Here is a 23,627-nt window from a genome sequence, read left to right as displayed (position 1 = left end):
TATTAGCAAATTATCTGTAGAGACCTGGGTTCGATCCCTGGGTTGACAAGATCCCCTGGAGAAGGGAAAGGCTACCCACTCCAGTATTCTGGCCTGGAGAATTCCATGGATTGTTTAGCCCATGGGGTCGCAAAGAGTTGAACACAGCTAAGCGACTTTTACTTCACTTTGCTTCGCTTCACTTCACTTCAACAGTGATGTAACCTACTATTTTTGAATTGTCATGAGGTTTTAATGAAATCATGTATGGAGAGTACCTAACTCAGAGTCTGAAAAGTTTGGGGGCCTCAGTGAACCTGAGTGTATCTTAAATTTTTTTTTCTTACTGCAGATAGGTTGAGTTATAACCTTCTGACTGTTCTTTGTCTTTTCAAAGTCTGTATTTCCCCTGGCTAACAACCCTGGGAAGATTGGAGCAGGAAGGGAAAGTCGGGCTTTAGGAAGGCCTATTTAGACACATTAGTGCTGACAGTGGCAGTGGGAACACTTCCAGGAAAAGAGGACTCTTTCAAATCCTCTAGTAGCCACCCATTGTGTTGAGGGCGGGCTCTGAAGTGGCGCCTTGGGAATGCTGAGTCACGTCCATGCAAGGGACCTTTCAAAGAATGAACAAGATTTGTTGGAGAAAGTAGGAATGAGAAGAATCCCAAATTCCACATCTGGAGGGCCAGAGAAAATGATGAAATTCTAGCATAAAACAGGGCAACAAGTACAGCGGTTAGATAGATATAGATATTTTATATCTGTTGGCATCAAGGCACTTCACTAACAATATCAGCAAAGGGGAGAGGAGAGAAAAGGTGAGCAGAGACAGAGTTAAAAGAGAACAAGAAGGCAGAGAATGTGCAGGTTATATATATATTGTCATTAGAGCCCAAAGAAGGGTCATTTCTTTTTTTTTTTTTAAGAAGGGTCATTTCAAAGGGGGCATGTTGTTGGTCATCGTAGAGCTGTTCTCTGGGGAGAATGGGAGCTATTTTAGGATAGCAGGAGATCCAGAGATCTTATCACAGGAGAGGAAGGAGGCCCATTTCAAAGGCCAGTTTCTCTGGCAGCTCTCTCTTCTGGGACTCCTCCAGTGTCACCCTGGGCCCCTCCCTTCCAGGCCTTACCTGACATGTGGCTCCCTAATTGTACTGGGTGGAAGTAGCCATCCTGTTTGGTAGTAAAAAGTAGTTCTGTGAGGTAACTGGACAGACTGGATCCTCCAGAATGAAATGTCTGGAAGTCAGACCCCCTCTATCAGTTCTAACACCATTATCTGAGGATCCTTGGTATGAGGACTGTATCATTTGCAAGGACACTGAATCAAAGGAGCACAGACTAGGTGGCTTAAACCACAGAAGTGTGCTGTGTCACAGCCCAGAGGCGGGGGGTCCTCTGTGGGTGGGGCTGGCTCCTCTGAGTGCCAGGGCAGGTACTGCTCATTGCCGCTCCCCCAGCTTCCGAGATTTTGCTGACAGTCTTTGGTGTTCTTTGTAGAAGCAACACTCCACCTTCTGCCTCCTCTTCACCTGGCATCCTGTCTGTATGCGTGACTGTGTCCAGATGCCCCCTTGGCATGAGGGCACTCGTGCACATGGCTAAGTCTTGTCTGATTCTTTGAGACCCATGGATTGTATACCATCAGGCTCCTCTGTCCATGGAATTCTCCAGGCAAGAATATGGGAGTGGGCTGCCATTTCCTTCTCCAGGGGACCTTCCCGACCCAGGGATTGTGTGACCCCATAGACGGCAGCCCACCAGGCTCCCCCGTCCCCAGGATTCTCCAGGCAAGAACACTGGAGTGGGTTGCCATTTCCTTCTCCAATGCATGAAAGTGAAAAGTGAAAGTGAAGTCTCTCAGTCGTGCCCGACTCTCATCGATCCCATGGACTGCAGCCTACCAGGCTCCTCCGTCCATGGGATTTTCCAGGTGAAAGCACTGGAGTGGGGTGCCATTGCACTAGTCCTACTGAATTACAGGCCCACCCACTCCAGGATGACTGCATCATAACTAATTACATCCACAGCGGTCCTCTTTCTAAATAAGATCACATTCTGAGGCATCCGAGGGTTCAGACTTCAGTGTGTGAATTGGGGTGCATGCAGTTCAGTCCATAAGAAGAATCAAATAGTTGGTCATATCAGGATCTAACCTTACTAATGTCTTACAGTAACCAAGTCCAAGGGCCTAAGCAAGAAGTTCTTTTAGTTTGCCTTTTCTAGATACTCTTAAGTAATAACTCTGTTGCCTGCCTTTGGCTGGTTTAAAAGGGTCAGTGGTTGACTGGGAGAGAAGCATCATTGGACCACTCTCCTATCTCAGCTGTTACCAGGCTCTTCAGTTTTGAGCCTCAGCTTTCTTGTCTATAAATTGGAAATTCATCCTTCCAAGTCTGAGTGTTGTGGTTCAGATCAAATCAAGTGCACAGGTCGGAAAAGCGATAAAGCATACTCCATGTTATTTTTGGCACTTACAGTTAATGCATATAAAACCAAGATGAAATCTGGTCTTTTCAATTTTTTCTCACATGGATCAAAGTATGTTTGAAGTCATGCACACACCTAAGGTGGCAAGTTCATCTCAAAAACATTACCTGGAATACAAATGAATGCTCTGGCTTTCAGAGGATGTGGATCAGGGATCATGTCCTCTGTTTCAAATGGTATTAGTTCCTTAAAGTTAGATATCTTAGGAAATAATTGTTCTCTATTGGAAGAGTAGCAGCTCATAGTCAAGACAGTGAGAAATGTTCCTTTTGAGGTGAGAAAGGTCAGCATGACAGATCTACACGCAGTGTTAAACCCACAAGATCTCAACTAGTCAGAGGCAGAAGCTTGTTGCGGTAACTTGCTGCAAACACTTGTGTCTCAAGTTATGGGTGGGGTGGGGCTTCATCATCAGAAATGCATCGTCTCACAGACCTGGATGCTGGAGGTCGGAAAGGAAGGTGTGGGGTTGGTTCCTTCTGAGGTCTCTCTCCTTGGCTGGCAGAAGGCCATCTTCTCCCTTTATCTTCACATGGTCTTCTCTCTACTCATGTGTATGTCTGTCCCCAGATTTCCTCCACTTAAGGAGACCCATCATATTGGATGAGGGCCACTCTACTGACCTCACTGTAACTTAATTAGTTCTCTAATAACCGTTTTTCCAAATACAGTCACTTTTTGGATCTATTGTGGGTTGGGATTTCAGCATATAAATTTGGGGGAGTACAATTCAGGCAATAACACTCAGCCCTCTGACCCCTCCAAATTCATGTCCTCCTCACAGGCAGAATATATCTGCCATTTTACTTTAGAACCCCAAAGCATGGCTCCCAAGATTTTTTTTTTTCTTTTTAGTGAACTGAGGCAACTTTTCCTCGAAACATCAAGGGTCATTGTTCCTTCCTCTTAAAAATAGGTGGGAAAAAAAAAATAGGTGGGGTATACACCCATTATTGGAGAAGGAAATGGCAACCCACTCCAGTATTTTTGCCTGGAGAATCCTATAGACAGAGGAGCCTGGTGGGCTACAGTCCATGGGGTCACAAAGAGTCAGACACGACTGAAGCGACTTAGCACATACATCCATTATAGTATAGGTATGAGCTGATGTAGCCAGCACACTTTTCCTGAAGGCCTACTGTGTACCAGCAACTTCAGATCTAGTCCTTACTCCAACAGCCTCCGGGGTGTTTCACAACTTGCTGAGGCCATGATTTTACAAAGAACTGGACCTATTTCTTCTCCCTCTCCCTATCCTCGGTGCTTGGCACTCAGTACTCATTACCAACTGGCTCTTCTCCTTTCAGGTACATATTAAAATTATTCCGGGTATAAATATTTTTAATGTGCAGAGGTAAAGTGTGGACTGGGAGTCCTGATCCTGTGAGCTCATTCACCTTACATTTTTCAGCTGTACAATAATGTAATTTGGATCGGAAATCTCTAAGTGCACGTGCAACTCACTAATCCTATGTTTATCTCAAGTGTGTGGAATCGAGTCTCGGAGGAGGAGGCACCTGTGATCCACCCCCACATGTTAGCTCGAGTTGGTTGGGGGGCAGTCTGTGCGGTGGCAGGATCAGGAGTGACAGTGGTCCCAGTGAGCTCCTAGAGCTTGACCCACCACCCCACCTCGCTGGTATTTGAGCCCAAGTCAGGAAGATTCCCCGGAGGAGGAAATGGCACCCGCTCCAGTACTCCTGCCTGGAGAATCCCATGGACGGAGGAGCCCGACAGGCTACAGTCCGTGGGGTCACGGAGAGTGGGATGCAGCCGAGCACACAAGCACAGGAGACACGTTTAGCTGTCACACGTGGGGCAGGGTTGCCCACCCAGTGAGGAGAAGCCGGGGGTGCTGCCAAACGCCCCACACTGACCGCAGTGAAGTGAGGATTCATGAGGAGGGAAGGGTACGACCCGGGGCTTCCCTGGTCGCTCAGCAGTAGAGAAGCCACCTGCCAGTGCAAGAGATGTGGGTTCCGTCCCTGGGCCGGGAAGATCCCCTGAAGAAGGAAATGGCAACTCACTTCAGTATTTTTGCCTGAGAAATCCCATGGACAGAGGAGCCTGGTGGGTTACAGTGCAGGGGGTCCCTAACAGTGAGACACGACTGAGCCACTGAAGATCAATGCTCACCTCTAGAAAGAGGCAGAGGCGTCATTCCAGCTACACACTGACCACTTGGTTGTGCATCTCCACTGATTCATTCGATTACCGGCCTTTATTTAGTGTTTGTTTTGTGTGTGTGTGTGTTTACCCTCAACTGCTGTCCTGTTTCGAGTAGACACGAGGATTTATAGTCTGCATCTCCAGCAACCCTATACCTAGAAATAGCAACAATCTAGAAAAGACAGTGTGATTCCAGTAGGCTAATAGATAATATTATTTATGAAGACTCTGTTATGGAGGAAAGAGACTTGACTCTAACAGCTTAAAATATGTGGACTTTGGGACAGCTGTTTTCATTATTTAATTCCTGTAAATGAGATTTCACTGCCCTATATGGTGCAGTGCTTATCGGATCAAACCAGAGGAGTAGGTTGTTGTTCAGTCACTCAGTCACATCTGACTCTTTGCGACCCCATGGACTGCAGCACACCAAGCTTCCCTGTCCTTCACCATCTCCTGGAGCTTGCTCAAACTCATGTCCATCAAGTCGGTGATACCATCCAGCCATCTTGTCCTCTGTCGTCCCCTTCTCCTCCTGCCTTCAATCTTGCCCAGCATCTTTCTAATGAATCGGCTCTTCACATCAGGTGGCCAGAGTATTGCAGCTTCAGCTTCAGATCAGTCTTTCTAATGAATATTCAGAACTGATTTCCTTTAGGATTGACTGGTTTGATCTCCTTGCAGTCCAAAAGAGTCGCCTCAAGAGTCTTCTCCAACACCACAGTTCAAAAGCATCAATTCTTTGGCGCTCTACCTTCTTTATAGTCCAACTCTCACATTCATACATGACTACTGGAAAAACCATGGCTTTGACTAGAGAGACCTTTGTTGGCAAAGTAATGTCTCTCCTTTTTAATATAAGAGAAATTGGTAGAGTTGTGTATAATATGCTCAAGCTGTCAGGGCAAAATGCCAGAAGAGTGGCTTGAACAACAGACGTGTATTTTCTCACAGTTCTGGGAGCTAGGATTCTGCACTCAGGATTCCAGCAGGGATAACTTCCAATGGGTTCTCTTTTCTTGCTGTGTTTTCACGTGGCCTTTCCTCTGTCTGCTCATCAAGAGAGAGTTGTGTGCCCTCTCCTCCTTTCCCTATAAGGGCACATTCCTATCTGATTAGGACCCACCCTTATGACTTCATTTATCTTTAACTACCCCTTAAAGGCTCTTTCACCAAATACAGTCACAGTGCTGGGGGGTGGGGGGGGGTGGGCGGGGGGCGGCGGTTAGATCTTCAGCCTATGAATTTTTGGAGTATGTGTCCACTTCAGTAAGCATCTGTCTTGTGTTAAGTACCATGTGGACCAGGTAACCAGAGCGCATCATCTAAAGTCTAAAATAGTCTCTCAGAAGGCAATTTTGAAAAGATAACCAAGTTTCTTAATTCTCTCTCAAAGATGAGAAAATTATTCTACATTCCGTCCACCCCACCCCCACCCCCTGCCTCTCTCTCAGCCTGGTGCATTTTAAAATAGATCTGAAACCCAGGAAATTAACACCTTCAATTTATTCCCAGAGCAGAAAGCTAATAAGTAGGGAAAATTAAAATTTTCAGCCAGCTCACTTTCGTGTTTTATAACACATACCACTTTGGCTTTGGAGTAGTTTAATTTGAATTAATCATTAGACTCTCTTCAGAGTTAGAAATGAAGTGGTATTTAAAGTAAGTTATATTGTTAGTATAATCTGACACGGAACGTGTAGCCTGAGGTGTGCAGTCATACATAAGCCTGATAGTCTGCCTAATTTTTGTCCCCCAAATTTTAGATGACAAGGATGATTTCCAAGCTCCAGGTTAAATAATTTGAGGGTGAGGGGAGACACATGAATAGGCCCCTCAGGAACACAGACGACAGAGTGGAGGGTTTTCCACCTCTTCTTCAAGCTAAGGAATCCTCCCTGGGATGTTTGCTCAGCCACAAGGAAGTGTGACGATAGAATGGGCTGGTCTGCCGCAGCATTTTCAGCATCTGACCAAATCCACACCAGTTTACAAAGACCGCTGACCGTCCAGTCACATTTCAGTGATGACCTGCATCTCGGGTGAACCTCCCCCCACTCTGCCAGAACTAGCTACACATCCTCCTGACCAGAGAACAGAAACTCAGGGGACAGGGGCTGCTCCTTTGACAAAAATGTTCTCTCATTTTGCTGAAGATGTTTACAAATCACTTGGAACTGGGAAGGCAAATGTGCCTAGTCCCTTAGAATATAGTAGAAGGTGGGCCCATCCTAACTCTCCAGTCTGGGAAGCTGACCTCTGCGTCCTTTGAGAATTGTTGACATTATCATGAAAGCCAAGTGATCTCCTTATAGAAAGGAGAGCAGGACACTTTCTAAGAAGAGTTAAGTACATGTCCCCTTTCTGAATTTCATAGACTTGCAAGTTTGGGTGAATCCTGTTGACCCTGAGGGGGCACTTCACATTCACTGTTACTTGGCAGCCGGGGGCATGTGATGTATGTCATTTCCTTTTTAATCTCTGTCTTGTCATCTATGTTGCCACCATATGCATAGTCCAGTAGGTAAAGGAGGAGTGTTTGCTTCTAATTGAGGTTTTTTAGTTTAATTTTCATTGGAGGATAGTTGACTTACAATATTAGTTTCAAGTGTACAGCAAGGTGAATTAGTTACACATATACATAGATCTATTCCATCTCATATTCTTTTCCCATAGAGGTTATGCCAGTGCTCTGCAGTGTTCCCTGTGCTCTGCAGTAGATCCTTAATGATGATCTATTGTATATGTGTTAGACTGTATACAGTACTCCCAAACTCCTAATTTATCCCTTCCTCCCACATTTCCCTTTTGATAACTGTTAATATAAGTTTTCTAGGTCTGTGATTCTTTTCTGTTTTGTAGCTAAGTTCATCTGTGTGTGTGTGTATATATATATATATTTTTTTTTTTTTTTAGATTACACATATGTGTTATCATATGATATTTGTCTGATTTGCTTCATATGGCATCATATGGTAATTCTACTTTTATTTTAAGGAACCTCCATACTATTCTCCTTAGTGTCTTGCACAAATTTACATTCCCACCAGCAGTGTAGAGGGGTTCCCCTTTCTCCACCTTCTCCAGCATGTATTGTTTGTTAGACTGTTTGATATTGGCCATTCTGACCTGTGTGAGGTGATACCACACTGTATTTTTTATTTTTCTAATAATTAGTGATGTTGAGCATCTTTTTGTGTGCGTTTTGGCCATCTGTATGTCTTCTTGGGAGAAATGTCTGTTTAGATCTTCTGCCCGGTTTGTGTTGGGTTGTTTATCTTTGATATTGAGCTGCATGAGTTGTTTGTATATTTTGGAGATTAATCCCTTGTTCATAGTTTCATTGGCAAATATGTTCTTCCATTTTATAGGTTGTCTTTTTGTGTTGTTTATGTTTTCTTTTGCTATGCAAAAACATTTAAGTTTACTTAGGTCCTGTTTATTTTTGCTTTTATTTGTATTATTCAGGGTGTTGGATCCAAAAAAAAAGTCTTGCTGCCATTTTTGTCAGAGTTTTCTACCTATGTTTTCCCCTAAGAACTTTATAGTCTCTGGCCTTCAGGTCTTTAATGCATTTTGAGTTTATTTTTGTGTATTGTGTTAGGGAGTGTTCTAATTTCATTCTTTAACATGTAGTTAGCCAGTTTTCCCAGCATTTCTGAACAGACTGTCTTGCCTCTTTTGGTAGATTAACTGACCCATAGGTGCATGGATTTACCTCTGGGTTTCCTATCCTGTTCCATTGATCTATATTTCTGTTCTTGTTGGGCCAGTACTATAGCTTTGTAGTATAGACTGAAATCACGGAGCCTGGTTCCTCCAGATCCATTTTTCTTTCTCGGGATTGCATTGGCTATCCAGGGTTATTTGTGTTTCCATAAAAAAATTTTTAAACTTTTGTTCTAGAGGAATTTTGTTTTTTAATGATGAGGTGATTTCTGCAGAAATGCCACATATAATCGCCACTGAAATCCTGAGATATTACAGAAGGGGAAATGCCTGAGAAGTTCTCATTTGGGTCCCCTCTGGATCCATACATAGTCTGTTTCATAGCCGAATGCTGGCGTCTAAGTCAAAGATGTTTCATGTTTTCAGCTGTGGGGGCCTGACAGTATGAATACAATTGGCCCCTCCAATGACACAGTGCTGCACTGCTGCATCAGACCACTAGGAGGCAGTCAGCAGGCTGGTATCCACTGTGCTTTGTGCCCGACAGGCCTCACCTTTGGGTAAGTCTGTTTTTGCTGTAGATCTCTAATTTTGTACATGACAAGATTTCCAACAGAGGAATACTTGATGCTTCAGGTATAAGTAGACTTCAAAGGGGAGAACTGGAGAATCTCGGGCAAGGATGCTTATTTTGACGGAGCCCATCCCAACAGAATGGGATTCCAAGTAAAATGTGAGGTCTCTGTGTTCGGATAGTTTCTGCTCTGAGGGACTTCATCTACCTTTTTCTCCTTGATATTATCCACTCATGCATCCAGGAGGGTATTTTCTAGGTTCTGGGACCACAGATAAATAAGCTGGGGAAGGCACTGCCTTCATAACGCATTTCAATACAGTGGTAGAACTAGACCAAGGTTTCTCAGCTTTTGCAATATTGACATTTTATGTTGGATAATACTTTTATAGGTTTGTGAGGGGGAGAGGTGTCCTGTGCATTACAGGATATGTAGAAACATCCCTGGCTTCTACCCAGCATTTTCCATCAGCATCCCCCTTTACCTGGTCATACCAACCAAAACTGTCTCCGGACATGGCCAAATACCATCCCGCATCCCCTGAATCCAGTTGTGGGTAGGTATAACTAGGCTAAAATATAAAAAATAAATAAGTATATATACACACGTTTTTATATGTATATTTTAAGTGATAATTAGTACCACAAAGGAAACGAAGTGGTACTAGTTGAGAGAGAAATGCGAAGAATGGGCTTTGATGCTGTTTGGCTGGTTAGGGACCATCTCTTTAAGGAAGTAATATTTAAGGAAGACCTTCAGGAAGGTAACGGTGAATAACATTGGTGTGTTCCAGAGAAAGAACAGTGGGGAAACCCTGCAGAAGACAGAGCCTGATCTGTTCAGGGAACTAGAGCCCGTCGGTGCACATGGAGATTCTAGAGGGAGCCACAGGAGCCGTGTGGACCATGGTGGGAGCTTGTCTTTTATTGTAAGTGTAGTGGGAAGGCTTTGGAGAATTTTGAGCAAGGAAGAGAGATGACTGAACTTACAAGCAATGGTTTTCTTCTGTGATGTCACATATATATCTGGCAGGGATGACGTGGGATAGAGGGTAAGTCACCATCATCATTCTCATTCTCTTGTGTGAAGTTTCTCTTAAGTTTGGTGCTTGTGGGTGGAGAGCGTAAAGGAATAGGACCAGGAACAATCTGGAAGAACCTCATCAATAAGGGACAGAGATAACCAGTGAAGACTGAGGTCAGTCAAGCTTTATTCCAGTGACAGAAACGAATCCCTCAAATGGCAGTTAATAACAGTAATTGAAGTAATTATGCCCATGAGAACAATTTAACATTAATCCTGTTTAAAATTTATCCCAGCGAATATTCAGTGATTCTGAATCGTGCAGCATCCAGTCTAACAGATGGGAAGGAACTGTGAGGAGCTGTACAGGGAGACTTTTTCAGTGACATAGAGTCAGTGTACAATGTTGGGGTGGTTAGTCTCAGGGGGACAGCAAAGTGACTCCGTTATTCACCTATATGCTTGTTATATTCTTTTCCATTGTGGTTTATTACAGGATATTTAATATAGCTCCCTGTGCTGTATACAGCAGGACCTGGTTGCTTATCCATCCTGAATGTAATAGTTTGTATCTGCTAACCCCAAACTCCCAGCCCATCCTTGCCCAGCCCCGACCTCTTGGTAACCACAAGTCTGTTCTTTGTGATTCCATTTCTGTTTCAGAGACGGGTTCATTTGTGCTATATTTTAGATTCCATATATAAGTGATACCCTATGGCATTTGTCTTTCTCTTTCAACTGACTTTACTTGGTATGATCATCTCTAGGTCCAGCCATGTTTCTACGAGTGGCATTATCTCCTTCTTTTTTATGGCTGAGTAATAATTCCATTGTATATAGGTACCACTCTTCTTTATTCATTCATCTGCCAATCTGCATTTAGGTCATTTACATAGCTTGGCTATTGTAAATAGTGCTACTAGGAATGCATGGGTGTGTGTATGTTTTTTTAATTGTGGTTTTCTCTGGATATACACCCAGGAGTGGGGACTGCAGAATCAGTCGGTAATTCTATGTTGAGTTTTTTTAAAAGAACTTTTCTGCTGTTCCCCTCCATAGCGGCTGCAACAACATACATCCCCTACCTCTCCACTCTCTCTGCAGCAATTATTTGTAGACTTTATGATGATGGCCATTCTGACTGGTTATAGGTGACACTTCATTGTAGTTTTATGTGTATCCCACGGACGGAGGAGCCTGGTAGGCTGCAGTCCATGGGGTCGCTACGAGTCGGACACGACTGAGCAACTTCACTTTCACTTTCATGCATTGGAGGAGAAAATGGCAACCCACTCCAGTGTTCTTGCCTGGAGAATCCCAGGGATGGTGGGGCCTGGTGGGCTGCCGTTTATGGGGTCGCACAGAGTCGGACACAACTGAAGGACTTAGCAGCAACATACGTACACATCTCATCATCTTCATCCATCCATCCGTTGATGGACATTTGGGTTGTTTCTATGTCTTGGCTGTTGTGGATAGTGCTGTTGTGAACACAGGGGTACATGCATCTTTTTGAATTATAGTTATTGCAAATCAAAACTATAATTAGGCACCATCTCTCATTGGTCAGAGTGGCCATTATTAAAAGGTCTGTGACAAATGCTAGAGAAGATGTGGAAAAAGGGAAGCCTCCTACACTGTGGCTAGGGATGTGGAGCCACTATGGAAACAGCATGGAGGGTTCCTCAGAAAAGTAAGGACAGAATGAAAGATGTTATAGGTGGAAGGGCGTGGGAAGAAGGCAGTTTACACTAGGCAAAAAAGCGGGTTCGTTATTGCGGGGTTCCTTTCCTTTAGAGGTTGGCAGGGGTCAGTCAGGCAGATGACCTAACTAGTGGATCCAGCAATTCCTGATGGACTGGTTGAAGATTCATTTCTAGGGGAGTCAAAACCTTCCTTAGGTTAGGTCTTGGTTTGCTGAAGTGGAACTTAGTGTAAGAAACTCCACTGTGTGCTTGTTTCTCCTTGTGTTTAACTATTTCCCGCTTGGAAATCAGACTCACAGTCTGAGAGATGTGATAAAAATTTAAGGTATCAGCACCCCCCCACCACCAGTGATGGCTCTTACAGTGTTTTGCTGAATCTCCGTGGCATTCAGAGGTCACAAGGTCAGATCTGCATTCTTTATGTTGCTCAGGCTCTTCGATCCTTTCCTCATGTTCCAGTCTCAGGGTGATCATTTGTGTGGTGGTGATCAGCTGTGAACATGCATTTAAAAGCTTTTGAGAATATATCTCACTAGGGAGACCACTGTGATTATCAGCAGAATACCCAATGTCTGTGCGCTGCAGAGACATGCTCCCCAAGTCCCAAACCTATCAGAGAAAGCCAAAGACAGACCCCAGTGATAGTCTGGGGAGCTGGGTCGCAACTTCCTCAAAATGTCGATTCACCAATAGCAAGCGGTGTTCATGTCCCATGGCATGGACACCTTGGTTAGTTAAGAAATAATGAAAGGCTGTCTCATTATCAAGAACAACTTTGAGCAAAGAATCTGGGAATTTCTGTCAGGCAGCTCTTGCTTTAGCAGCAGATTCCAAGAGCAAGGAACAGTTTCTGATCATAGACTCATTTGCAGTAAAGGTAAGCATACTAGTCAGTTTAGTAGGAATCTGCTGAAGGAAGTAAAGTTGGATTCATGAAGGCATCCTGGTCATTCCCATTTGAGTCTGTGGCTCTGGACTGGAAAGATGACAGCCATGGAGGCCAGTGAAGTATAGGGTCTGTGAAACGGCAGATGGATTTATTGTGTTTCTCCTTGCCTCGTGTCCCTTTCTTTGTACAGAGCCTAGATGCAAAGTTCCCCAGGCTTGGGAGTCTAACATGAAAGATAAAGAGGCTGAGTTTCTTTCTTTGAGAAACCTGAGGCTTGGAATTACAGAAGTACCAGAATCCTGGCAAATCCAGCAGTTGTTTGAAGGTTGGATTAGTATCCTCTCCACCCTAGTAATGGGCTGAACAGGGCCAATGGCATTATCTTTCCAGGCCAGAGCCAGGCAATAAAAGTAGACAAACGAATCGTAAAGACCTTCATAATGTAAGATGTAGGAAAAGGATGATCAGAGGAGGAAGGAGAAATTAAACATTCTTGATCTGACTTCTTACCTCTATGTCAGCTAATTCTCTTTCTACTCAGTGTGATTTTTGAGGTCTCCATGTTGGCACAGGACCAGATGTCAGGTAGAGCCTATGTCACCTGTGAAAATGCACCCAAGTTTCAATAGCTAGTAATTTGGCAAGTGCTGTCAGTGATCAAGAGTACACGGTAGGATTCTTTTCATGAAGTTGACTTTTGCAAACACAGGGTGAAATGAAAGTAGACTTAAAAATGTCCATGGTTGCATTGCGTGTATCCTAAGTCGCTTCAGTTGAGTCTGATTCTTTGTGACCCCATGGTCTGTAGCCCACCAGGCTCCTCTGTCTGTGGGATTTTCCAGGCAAGAACACTGGGCTGGGTTGCTGTGCCCTCCTCCAGGGGATCTTCCCAGCCCAGGGATCGAACCTACATCTCTTATGTATCTTACCACTGAGCTAGCAAGGAAGCCCTTACCGGGAAATGAACATGGGCTGTGGTGGTGAAAGTGCTGAATCCTAACCACTAGACCACCAGGGAAGATTTAAAAGTGTTCATGGTTAATCAAGATAATAGCTGGGAAAATATGATAACATTATTATATAAGAACATATCAAATTTCTAGGATGTTACACAGTTTCAGAACATTAATATTAACAGCATCAGTTCAATTCAGTTCAGTCGCTCAGTCGTGTCTGACTCTTTGCGACCCCAGGGACTGCAGCACGCCAGGCCTCCCTGTCCATCACCAACTCCCAGAGTCCACCCAAACCCATGTCCATTGTGTCGGTGATGCCATCCAACCATCTCATCCTCTGTCGTCCCCTTCTCCTGCATGCACCCATACAAATATAACCTAAGAAGGCTTAGCATCACTTCTTATTTGATAATGCTTCCTGCATAATTGAACATATCGAATAAACCTAATTTATTTTAACATCTTACCATAGGAGAAACAAATCCCTTGACATTTCCCAGAGATCCTCTGGGAAATATCAAAGTTAGTTTGAGGTCAAAAAGACTACATAAAATTTGATTTGGGGAAAATATCAAAAAGTTTGAACATTTGATTAAATAGGATCACAGATCATTATTAGATAATGCTTTAGTCATTATCTACTTAGCTGAAGTTACAATAAAAGATGGTAAAGGTAAAAACAATTATGTAGTTATAAGCAAAACTTACCTCTTTTAATATTAAGAAGGTTGAGTTTTCTTAAGGAATTCAAGACCTAATAGAGATAACATGAAGCACAGTCAGTTAATTTGGTCAATTATAAAACTTTGCAGTCCAGGCAGATTACTTTTAAAAGGTAAATTTTCATAGTCTTTATGAAAAGAAGACCAAGAGTACAACACTTGGCTATTTTAATGGAGAGGAAACCAAATTCTGATTTTTCTACAGTGAACTTAATCCATTCCAAACTAGCTTGACCACACATAAAATTCCTTTCCCAAGAGTTCTTTTCTGCAAACCTTCTACAATTTTTCTTGTGTTCAATCAAATTGTGTCCTATTTTATTTTCAGTTGGGAACAACCAGTTTTTTCCTTTCATACTTATTATTTCTAAGTCATTATAATTCCATATAGTGATTAGAAGTCTTATCCTTTAGAATCCTTCCTTCCTGGTATAAACTAAGAAGTGAGCAATTGTAGACTGTTAAACAAGCATTCTGGGGATTGGTATAACATTTCATAATTTCCCAAAGTATATTTATCATAATACATTTTTCAATATAGTGTTTACTACTAGATCCAAATATCTTTAGTTCCTCAGTAAAAGGAAGCCAAAAATAAGTTTGATAAACTTATATTCAGTAATAGTTTCAGTATTTTATGGTATTTGAAAATAATCTAGATATTCAGTAAATATCCATCATTTGACTTATTTCAATACAACTTTAGGGTTCCAAGTTACCAAAAAAGACCTTGGAAAAGACCATAAAGCATAGTTACTGTTGAAAAGTGTATTTATAAATTTCTGTTTAATTACATTTAGATACTGATGAAAAGTTCATGAGACATTAAACAGCTAACCATCACCTTAAGGTACCTTTCTTGCAAAAAAAAATTCCATAATACATTACATGAGCTTATTGGACTTTTAGTAAGCCTAGGTAGAATAAAAGTATTCTATTTAATATTGGTAACTCTAAAGCATGCTTGTTTTAATTAAATCAACAAGCTTAAACTAGCTTGTTTATTGAAGATTATCATAGATCACATGATCTTGGAAAGTATTTGTGTGAGTTTTTATATTTCTGAAAGTATATTTGATTAATAGAATGTGTGTTTGTCTTTAGGCCAATTCAGCAGAGCTCTTTACATATTAACATTGGTAATACCATCTGCATGTAGGAAAATATCACACATCTATAGCATACACGGGCTTCCCTGGTGGCTCAGAGAGTAAAGAATTCATCTGCAATTCAGGAGACCTGGCTTCAATCCCTGGGTTGGGAAGATGGCAAGTGGAGAAACCCATGGACAGAGGAGCCTGGTGGGCTACAGTCCGTGGGGTCACACAGAGTCAGACATGACTGAGCACATAACATACACACACAGATGGATGCAGACAGAAATCTTAATAGATTTTGTTTTACAATTTTAGCCATGAGGCAGGTATGATCATTCAAAAGTCACTAGTTTATAAAAAAACAATTGGATACAAATTCTGGATTTGGCAGATGGAGTAAAGTAAGGTTATGTACTCAGATGGTAAAGCCTTTTCACTAATCAAAGATTTTCTACCAGGCCTAGGTTTCAAATAGCTATTCTTTTACCATTATTTCTTCTTTGAGTTGTTTTTTCTTTTTTATTTCTGATGAGAAGTATCTTCCTTCCTAGAGAAGACCAGGCAAAATATCCGCATCTCAGAAGGCACAGGGAAAGGACGTAAGTCCCCCCGAGAAGGCCTGGCTCCTAAGTCCAGATCTTTTACAGTCTCCACAGGCTTTCTGGCTCTGTGTGTCCCCGTGGCTGGGCGAGGTTTGGGGATTGATAAGGAGGATGGGTGGCCCTTGAATTGCTTTTAGAACTGCATTTCTGTTGTTGTAAAGACTTAAAAACAGTCATTTTTTAATTCTTCATAGACTGGGGGTTGCAGCCTGAATGACATCCTAGGCTGACCCACCCACCCAACTACATTATCTTCAAATCACCTCTGAGTATCCTGGAGAAGACCTTCAACTAAGATGGAAAAACAAAGCAAACAAACAAGCAAAAAAAAAAAAAAAAAAAAAAACTTGTATTCTAGACTTAGAGCTGCTTGTTTTTGAAATGATTTCTTTCCCTCCAGGTACTTAGGTTCATTTTGGCTTAGGGGAGAGGGCCTAAAAAGCATTTTCCTCTGATTCTGGTGTGTGTGTGTATATGTTTAGTCACTCAGTCGTGTCCGACTCTCTGTGACCCCATGGACTGCAGCCCGCCAGGCTCCTCTGTCCATGGGGATTCTCCAGGCAAGAATACTAACTCTGATACCAGCTTCCAATTTGGACAACTTCTGGCAAAAAAGCTGCTTAAAAAAAGAAACCTTTCAAATATGTTTGTCAGGTTTCAGCTGGGACAAACAGTAGGTATCCCCGGCAGTACTGAACCCACCCCAAGGACATGAGAGGTGTCTCCCAGAAGGGTTCAGAAGACACCACCCTCCCAAGATCTAGTGCTGTGTGCTAAGTCACTTCAGTCATTTCTGACTCTCTGCAACCCCACGGACTGTAGCCTGCCAAGTTCCTCTGTCCACTGGCTTCTCCAGGCAAGAATACTGGAGTGGGTTGCCATTTCCTTCTCTAGGGGATCGAACCCATGTCTCTTATGTCTCCTGCATTGCCAGGCAGGTTCTGTACCACTAGCGCCACCTGAGAAGCCCACCAGGGTCCAGAACTTCGGTTTCAGAGCCACTCCCATAGATGACCAAAGGAAAGCAAGACTGAGTTCCCCTGAGGGCTGAAAATGATGAGTAGGCCCCAACCAAAAATGGAGCCCAACCCAGGTTCTCAGGACAGGAAAGTAGACAAGCAAGATGAAAGATTTGTATCCAACTGTTCTTTTATAAACTAATGAATTTTACAGTATCACACCTACCTCCTGGCTAAAATTGTACAACAAAATCTACTAAGATCTTGGTTTGCATCATGTGTTTATGTATGTAGATATGATAACCAAGATTTAGAGAGAAAGGGACAGGTAAGATTTCTCCTTGCTCCCTCACCTAGCCACTGCACACATTCAGGAGAGGACCCTAGTAAGGATGCTCAGTTTCTGTCAGTTTTCCTAGGCCCCTATCTGTAGCTCCAGATGACTGAGGTTTAAAGCAGAGAGCATAGCCCCAATATCTACCAGAATTTTACAAGATTGTCCACTAATGTTAGTTTTGCATTAGCTTTTTAAAGGTGCAATTGGTAGCGGTTTACTTGAGAATCCTTCAGAGTCCCATCACCCCTGGAAAGGACCCTCCTTCCAGGGTTGATATGGGGATGTCCATGGGGCCACTTACTTGGAAGACTTTGGTTTCAGTCTTGGAGCCTCTTCAGAGTGGAAAGTCAGTCCAGGTGGAAGATGAGCAGATTGCAAATGCTTAGGTAAGGAGCCTAGAGAGGAGAGCAGGAGTCATGTTAGTCTTCCCGCCCTTTGTTCTAGGTACTCTTGCATCTTTGATCTCTCACTAGTCTTCTGGAGACCTCTACAAGACAATCAAAACAAGTACCCCATCCTGCCTGACTTGGGGGTCTTTGCTTTCAAGAACAGTTAAGTGAATGGTGGCGTTGACCCGGAACATTCATCAGCATGGCCACTGTAGTTCTAGGTTGTGTCAGGAAGGTTTTACCATCCTTCTAGGACCTCAGTTCTTAGACATACAAATAATAAGCCGTTGTGCCCAAAGAGGGTGCACTCAATTATTTGAAATGTGTGGATCTCACTTCTTTGCCTAAGCTTGGGTTCTACTAGAGCCAAATTAATATCCAATTAATGCGCCTGTGTTTGGGATTGTAAAGGGTATGATGTTTTAAATGTTCATCAACAGAAGAAAGGATAAAGGAGATATGGTACATATATACAATGGAGTATTAGTCATCAGATCAGATCATAAAAAGAACAAAATTAGATCACTTGTGGAAATATGGATGGACCTAGATTCTGTCATAGAGTGAAGTAAGTCAGAAACATTGAAACACATATTGTATATTAACACATACATGTGGAATGTAGAAAACGATGTGTGGGGGGGGCTTCCCTAGTGACTCTGATGGTAAAGAATCTGCCTGCAATGTGGGAGACTCGGGTGCGACCCCTGGGTCAGGAAGGTTTCCTGGAGAAGGGAATGGCAACTCACTCCAGTATTTTTGCCTGGAGAATCCCATGGGCAGATGAGCCTGGTGAGCTACAGTCCATGGAGACACACACAACTGAGCGACTAACACACACACATTCCTGCATTGCAGGTGGATTCTTTACCATCAGAGCCACCAGGAAAGCCAGAAAACACTATCGACTATCTTATTTGAAAAAGAGAAATGAGAGACAGACATAGAGAATGAATGTGTAGACACCAAGAGGGGAAGGCAGCTGGGATAAATAAAGTGTACCTGGTCACATGAAAGTCTCTTTGAAATTAGGGTGGTGTATCGTCACTCTAAGTCATTCTGTGAACACCTGACTCTAGGATGGGAGTCCGAGTTGGGTGGCAAGCATTCTAATGGCTTTTTAGTGCTCAATCCATGCCCGCTGGTTTTGCAGCTTTGCCTTCTAAGATTCCCATTAGCAGGAGGACTATTATTCCCTTCCTGCATGTACACAGTAACAAAATCCAGTAGTAGCTGGGGAAATTCAAGTGTGGATACCAGCAATCACCAGTGAGGTGGTCCTGGGGACTGGCCAAGAGAAGGCCTGAGGTGTGCGCCAAAGTGGCTCCCAAGTATAACTGGGAACTGATGTGACTGTGGACTGACAAGGGCTGAGGACTAGCACTCTGCTACAGCCTGTCCAGACTGACCCAGGACTGGAAGGCCAGTTGCATAAGGAGCTCAGACCTCAGGGGAACTCACACAGTGCACTTGGGAATGATGAGAAGCCAGCGAAGTTGAAGGGTTCATGGGGACAGATGTCTGTGTCTCCCATTGTCCTCAGAGCCATTGGTAGTCTTCTTCAGATTCAACCACTGCCATCAAACTCTAAACAAACAAAATTCAACTAGGTAAACTTTACAGATTTCATTGGCTTTATTCAATAATTCAAGAATCAGGCAAAATCTAGTCTAGAAGATAAAAGGATCTCCAAGGAGCTGTAGAAAATGAAAGACTTCTGAAGGCAGAAAGGAGCAAGAACAAAGATGTTATACTAGGCAGAAAAGTAGGCCAGCTATTGCGAGGTTGCTCTCCTTTAGGGGATGGCAGGGGTCTGTCTGGCAGCTGACCTAACTAGTGCTGGTCCAGAGATGCCCAATTCTCTGGTATAAAATTCTGTTTCTGGGAGGGCTAAAACTAACACAGTTAAGTGTGGAGCTTAATGGGACTGTTTTTGTTTTTTTTTTTTAAACAATTTCTTACATGTGAATATTGTATTTCCTACATATTTCTCAAATTCATCTGCTCTATTGACCACCATCTTTCCCTTCCTCTACCTGGACTTAATCATGGAAGTTTGCATGAAACACATTTTAAATTTTTTTTTAAAGAGACTACATAGTAAGTTGCATACATACATATATATATATATATATATATATATATATATGTAAATATATAAATAAAAGAAAACCCTGCAGCGGAACAATCTGGCTTCTTAATATCATTTATAGCATTGATACCCAGTCTTGAGTTTTACAGAATGAACCTAATTATACCCTCACGTAGAAAAGGGGATTATACTTTGACAGAAACAGAATCAGGACCAAACTGTGCCCTGACGGATCACCCGGGGAACGTAGAACCAAGCAGTCATTCATCCACAAATCTGGACTGATGGCTACTTTGAAGGGGCTACTTGCCAGATCTTGGGGTAAGATGGGCATCAATGTCTAGAATGGTCCAGACCAGTGCAAGAGTGCAGGAGGCACACATGTATACATAATGATCACCAGGATTCAATGTGAATTTGAGTATAAAAGTACTGCCAGGCTTTCCTGATGAGGACATTGTGCTACTGATGACATATACAAATACAGCACTTACTGTGTGCCTAAGAACATTCATAATTATGCTCTTATTCATTTAATACTCATAAGAACCTGACAGAGTAGGTATCATTTTATAGAAGAGGAAACTGATGACTTCGAAAGATTTAGTCATGTGTCCAAAGCTACACAGTGAACCAGGACTGAAAATTAAGAAGTTTCTTTCAGAGTCAGTATCTTAATATCATAACCATTATAATACACTGCTGCAGAGATAAACCCACATACCTTTGGTCACCTAATCTATGACAAAGGAGGCAAGAACATACAATGGAGAAAAGACAGTCTCTTCAGTACGTGGTGCTGGGGAACCTGAACAGGTACTTGTAAGAGAGTGAAAGAACAGTCCCTAACACCATACACAATGCAGAAAAGACCTAAATGTAAGGGCAGACACTATAAAACTCTTAGAGGAAAATATAGGCAGAACACTTAACATAAGTGGCAGCAGGATATTTCTTGCCCTACCTAATGAAAAACAAAACTAAACAAGAGAGACCTAATTAAACTTAAAAGTTTCTGCACAGCCAAGGAAACCATAAACAAGATGGAAAGACAACCCTCAGGATTAGTCTCCAAAATATACAAATAGCTCATGTAGCTCAATATCCAAAAAACAAAGAACCCAATCAAAAAATGGGTGGAAGATATAAATAGACATTTCTCCAAAGACATACAGATGGCCAACTAACACATGAAAAGATGCTGAACATCACTAAATACTAGAGAAATGCAAATCAAAACTACAATGAGACATCACCTCACTCCAGTCAGAATGACCATCATTTAAAAAATCTACAGATGATAAATAGTTGAGACGGTGTGTGGAGAAAAGGGAACCCTCCTACCCTGTGGGTGGGAATGTAAATTGATACAGCCACTATGGAGTGCAGTATGGAGTTTCCTTTAAAAAACTAAAAATAGAACTGCCATATGCCCAGAAATCCCACTACTAGTTACATACTCTTAGAAAACCATAATTCAAAAAGACACACACGCCCCAATGCCTGTCACAGAACTACTTAAATACAATAGCCAGGACATGGAAATAACCTAAATGCACATCTACAGACGAATAAATACAGAAGATGTGGTACAAGATACAGTGGAATAGTACTCAGCCATAAAAAGAAATGGAATTGGGTCATTTGTAGAGATGTGGATGGACTTAGAGTCTGTCATACAGAGAGAAAAAGAAAGAGAAAAACAAATATCATATGTTAATGCATATATGTGGAATCTAGGAAAATGGTACCGTTGATCTTATTTGCAAAAAGAAATAGAGACGTAGAGAACAAAGACATAGAGAACAAATGTATGGATGCCAAGGGGGGAAAGAGTGGGAGTGGGATGGACTGGGGGACTGGGATTGACATATGTACACCACTGATACCATGTACAAAATAGAATCTACTGTATACTTCAGGGAAATCCGTTCTGTGCTCTGTGGTGACCTAAATGGGAAGGAAAGCCCAAGAGGGGATATATGTATACATACCAGCTGATTCACTTTGCTGTACTGCAGAAACTAACACAACATTGCAAAGCAACTATACTCCAAGAAAACCAATGTAAAATTAGACAACTGACAAGGACCTACTGCATAGCACGGGGAACTCTACTAAGTAACCTATATGAGAAGAGAAGCTGAAAGAGAGTGAATATATAAACATGTATATCTGATTCACTTTGCATAAGACCTGAAACTAACACAACATTGTAAATCAACTATACTCAAATAAAAATTAACTTGAAATACATATATCTGCAAATTAGGAAAACAGGTGAGAGAGAAACAAACTGGACCTGAAGACCAGTCAAGTTAGTGCTTAGGGGGAGGGAAGGATACAACCAGAATTGCTGGTGCCCCAGATGCTGAAGCCCCTTCTGATTCTCCACTGCTTAGTTTCTGAAAACAAGACAGAACTAGTTCCATTCTAAGCACAGTAGCCTATTCGAAAATGCTAACAAAAAATTCCAAAATGATGCTTGATGCGCTTTTCCCTGCAAGGCATCGCTATTTCTTTCTTTCTTTCTATGGATCCCCATGGTTTACCAACAAGTCCCTTTCGGGCTGAATCATTTTTTTTTTCTTCTTCTTTCATTACAGCTCATTCTCACCAACTCAATTACACCTCAATAAGTAGGGCTCTTTCTTAATTAGCTATGTCCTCCTCCTTGACCTTGGGGTATATGTGTAACAATAGATATTGCCAGTAGCCTAAGAAAAAAATATCCCAGTTCATCTTATGCTTCCTTTTCATTCACAAAGATGCTGCTGCTAATTTAGTGTTCAAAAAGCCTTGTAAACTTCATTTCATCTGGAATAAAATCATATATGGGGAACTCCAACATTGTGTTTAGTATATATGGTATCATACTCAGAGGTCCATTCCCCTTTGAGTGTAGAGTGACATTTGGATGACTTGGTCAATAATGTAATAGTAATCTTAAGAAAACATTAGGTTTCAGCTCAGAACTGTTTAATCTTATTCTACACCAGGTAGTTTATCAAAACTTTTCTTTCACCAACAACTGCTTATAATATACTAAATTGTCACATATCAACTTATTCTTCCCTAGGTCAGTTGGGAACCTGTGTCCTCAACAACAGCAAAGAAAATATTGACACTCCAGTTTTTTTTCCATTGCACAGTTAAAGAATATGCTATTAAAACATACTGTCAGATTTTCATGAAGGGTGAGAATTGTTGGGATCCAATGTTGTACTTCCCCCCAGCCCCAGAATCTGCCATCTGGCAAGGTAACTGGTCAATTGTCCAGGCGTTTGAATATACTAGCCACAAAAATCAATATAGACAATCTCTTGAAGAGCATAACATACTTCACTTATGATATGGGTAGGTGGGATTCCCAGGTGGCTCAGTGGTAAAGAATCTGCCTGCCAATGCAGGAGATGTGGGTTCGATGCCTGGGTTCGGAAGATCCCTTGAAGAAGGAAATGGCAATCCACTTCCGTATTCTTGCCTGGAGGAGCCTGGTAAGCTATGGGGTTGCAAAGAGCTGGACATGACTGAGCGACTGAGCATGCAAGCATGAAGATGGAAATTTTCTACAAATGAATTGTCCAGTATGGTAGCCGTAGACTCAAATGCCTATTGAGCACTTAGAATGTGATTGGTGGAATAAAATACTGAATTTTTAAGCTTAAACAGCACATCTGTGTAGTGGCTACCATATAGGACAGCCCAGCTATAGATAGTTTCTTGGAATAAAAGTGAAAGGAAGAAGCCAGGAATTTGTAAATCCTAAAACAACTGGCAACAAGTAATGGGACTTGGAAAGCCTGAGAAATGACTTCAGCAGATATACATAGATTCAGTCTCTGAAATTACTAAAGAAAACTTTGGCTGGAGTCACGCAGAACTTACTTGACGGATGTTAGGCACTGTGTCTCTTTCATCAAGAACTTTGAGGCATGGGGCCGTCACACTTTAACGAAATGGCATCTTC

The 23,627-nt window shown here is 42.2% G+C and overlaps 1 protein-coding gene and 1 long non-coding RNA gene across 7 annotated transcripts in view; one reads left to right on the top strand and one right to left on the bottom strand.

Annotated features, from left to right (window-relative positions):
• Positions 1-23,627, top strand: part of GRM7 (glutamate metabotropic receptor 7) — a 935,735-nt gene that overhangs the window by 804,750 nt on the left and 107,358 nt on the right. The window lies entirely within an intron of this gene.
• On the bottom strand, positions 14,001-19,161 carry LOC139178694 (uncharacterized). The gene is made up of 3 exons (XR_011563183.1): positions 19,027-19,161; positions 17,478-17,571; positions 14,001-14,213 (listed from the first exon to the last, which is right to left on the bottom strand). It is a non-coding gene; the product is annotated as an uncharacterized lncRNA (long non-coding RNA).

Source organism: Bos indicus, chromosome 22 (genome assembly GCF_029378745.1).
Source record: "Bos indicus isolate NIAB-ARS_2022 breed Sahiwal x Tharparkar chromosome 22, NIAB-ARS_B.indTharparkar_mat_pri_1.0, whole genome shotgun sequence".
NCBI lineage: Eukaryota > Metazoa > Chordata > Mammalia > Artiodactyla > Bovidae > Bos > Bos indicus.
Note: the sequence above shows the minus strand (reverse complement) of the source record. Positions and strands in the feature narration are given on the sequence as shown.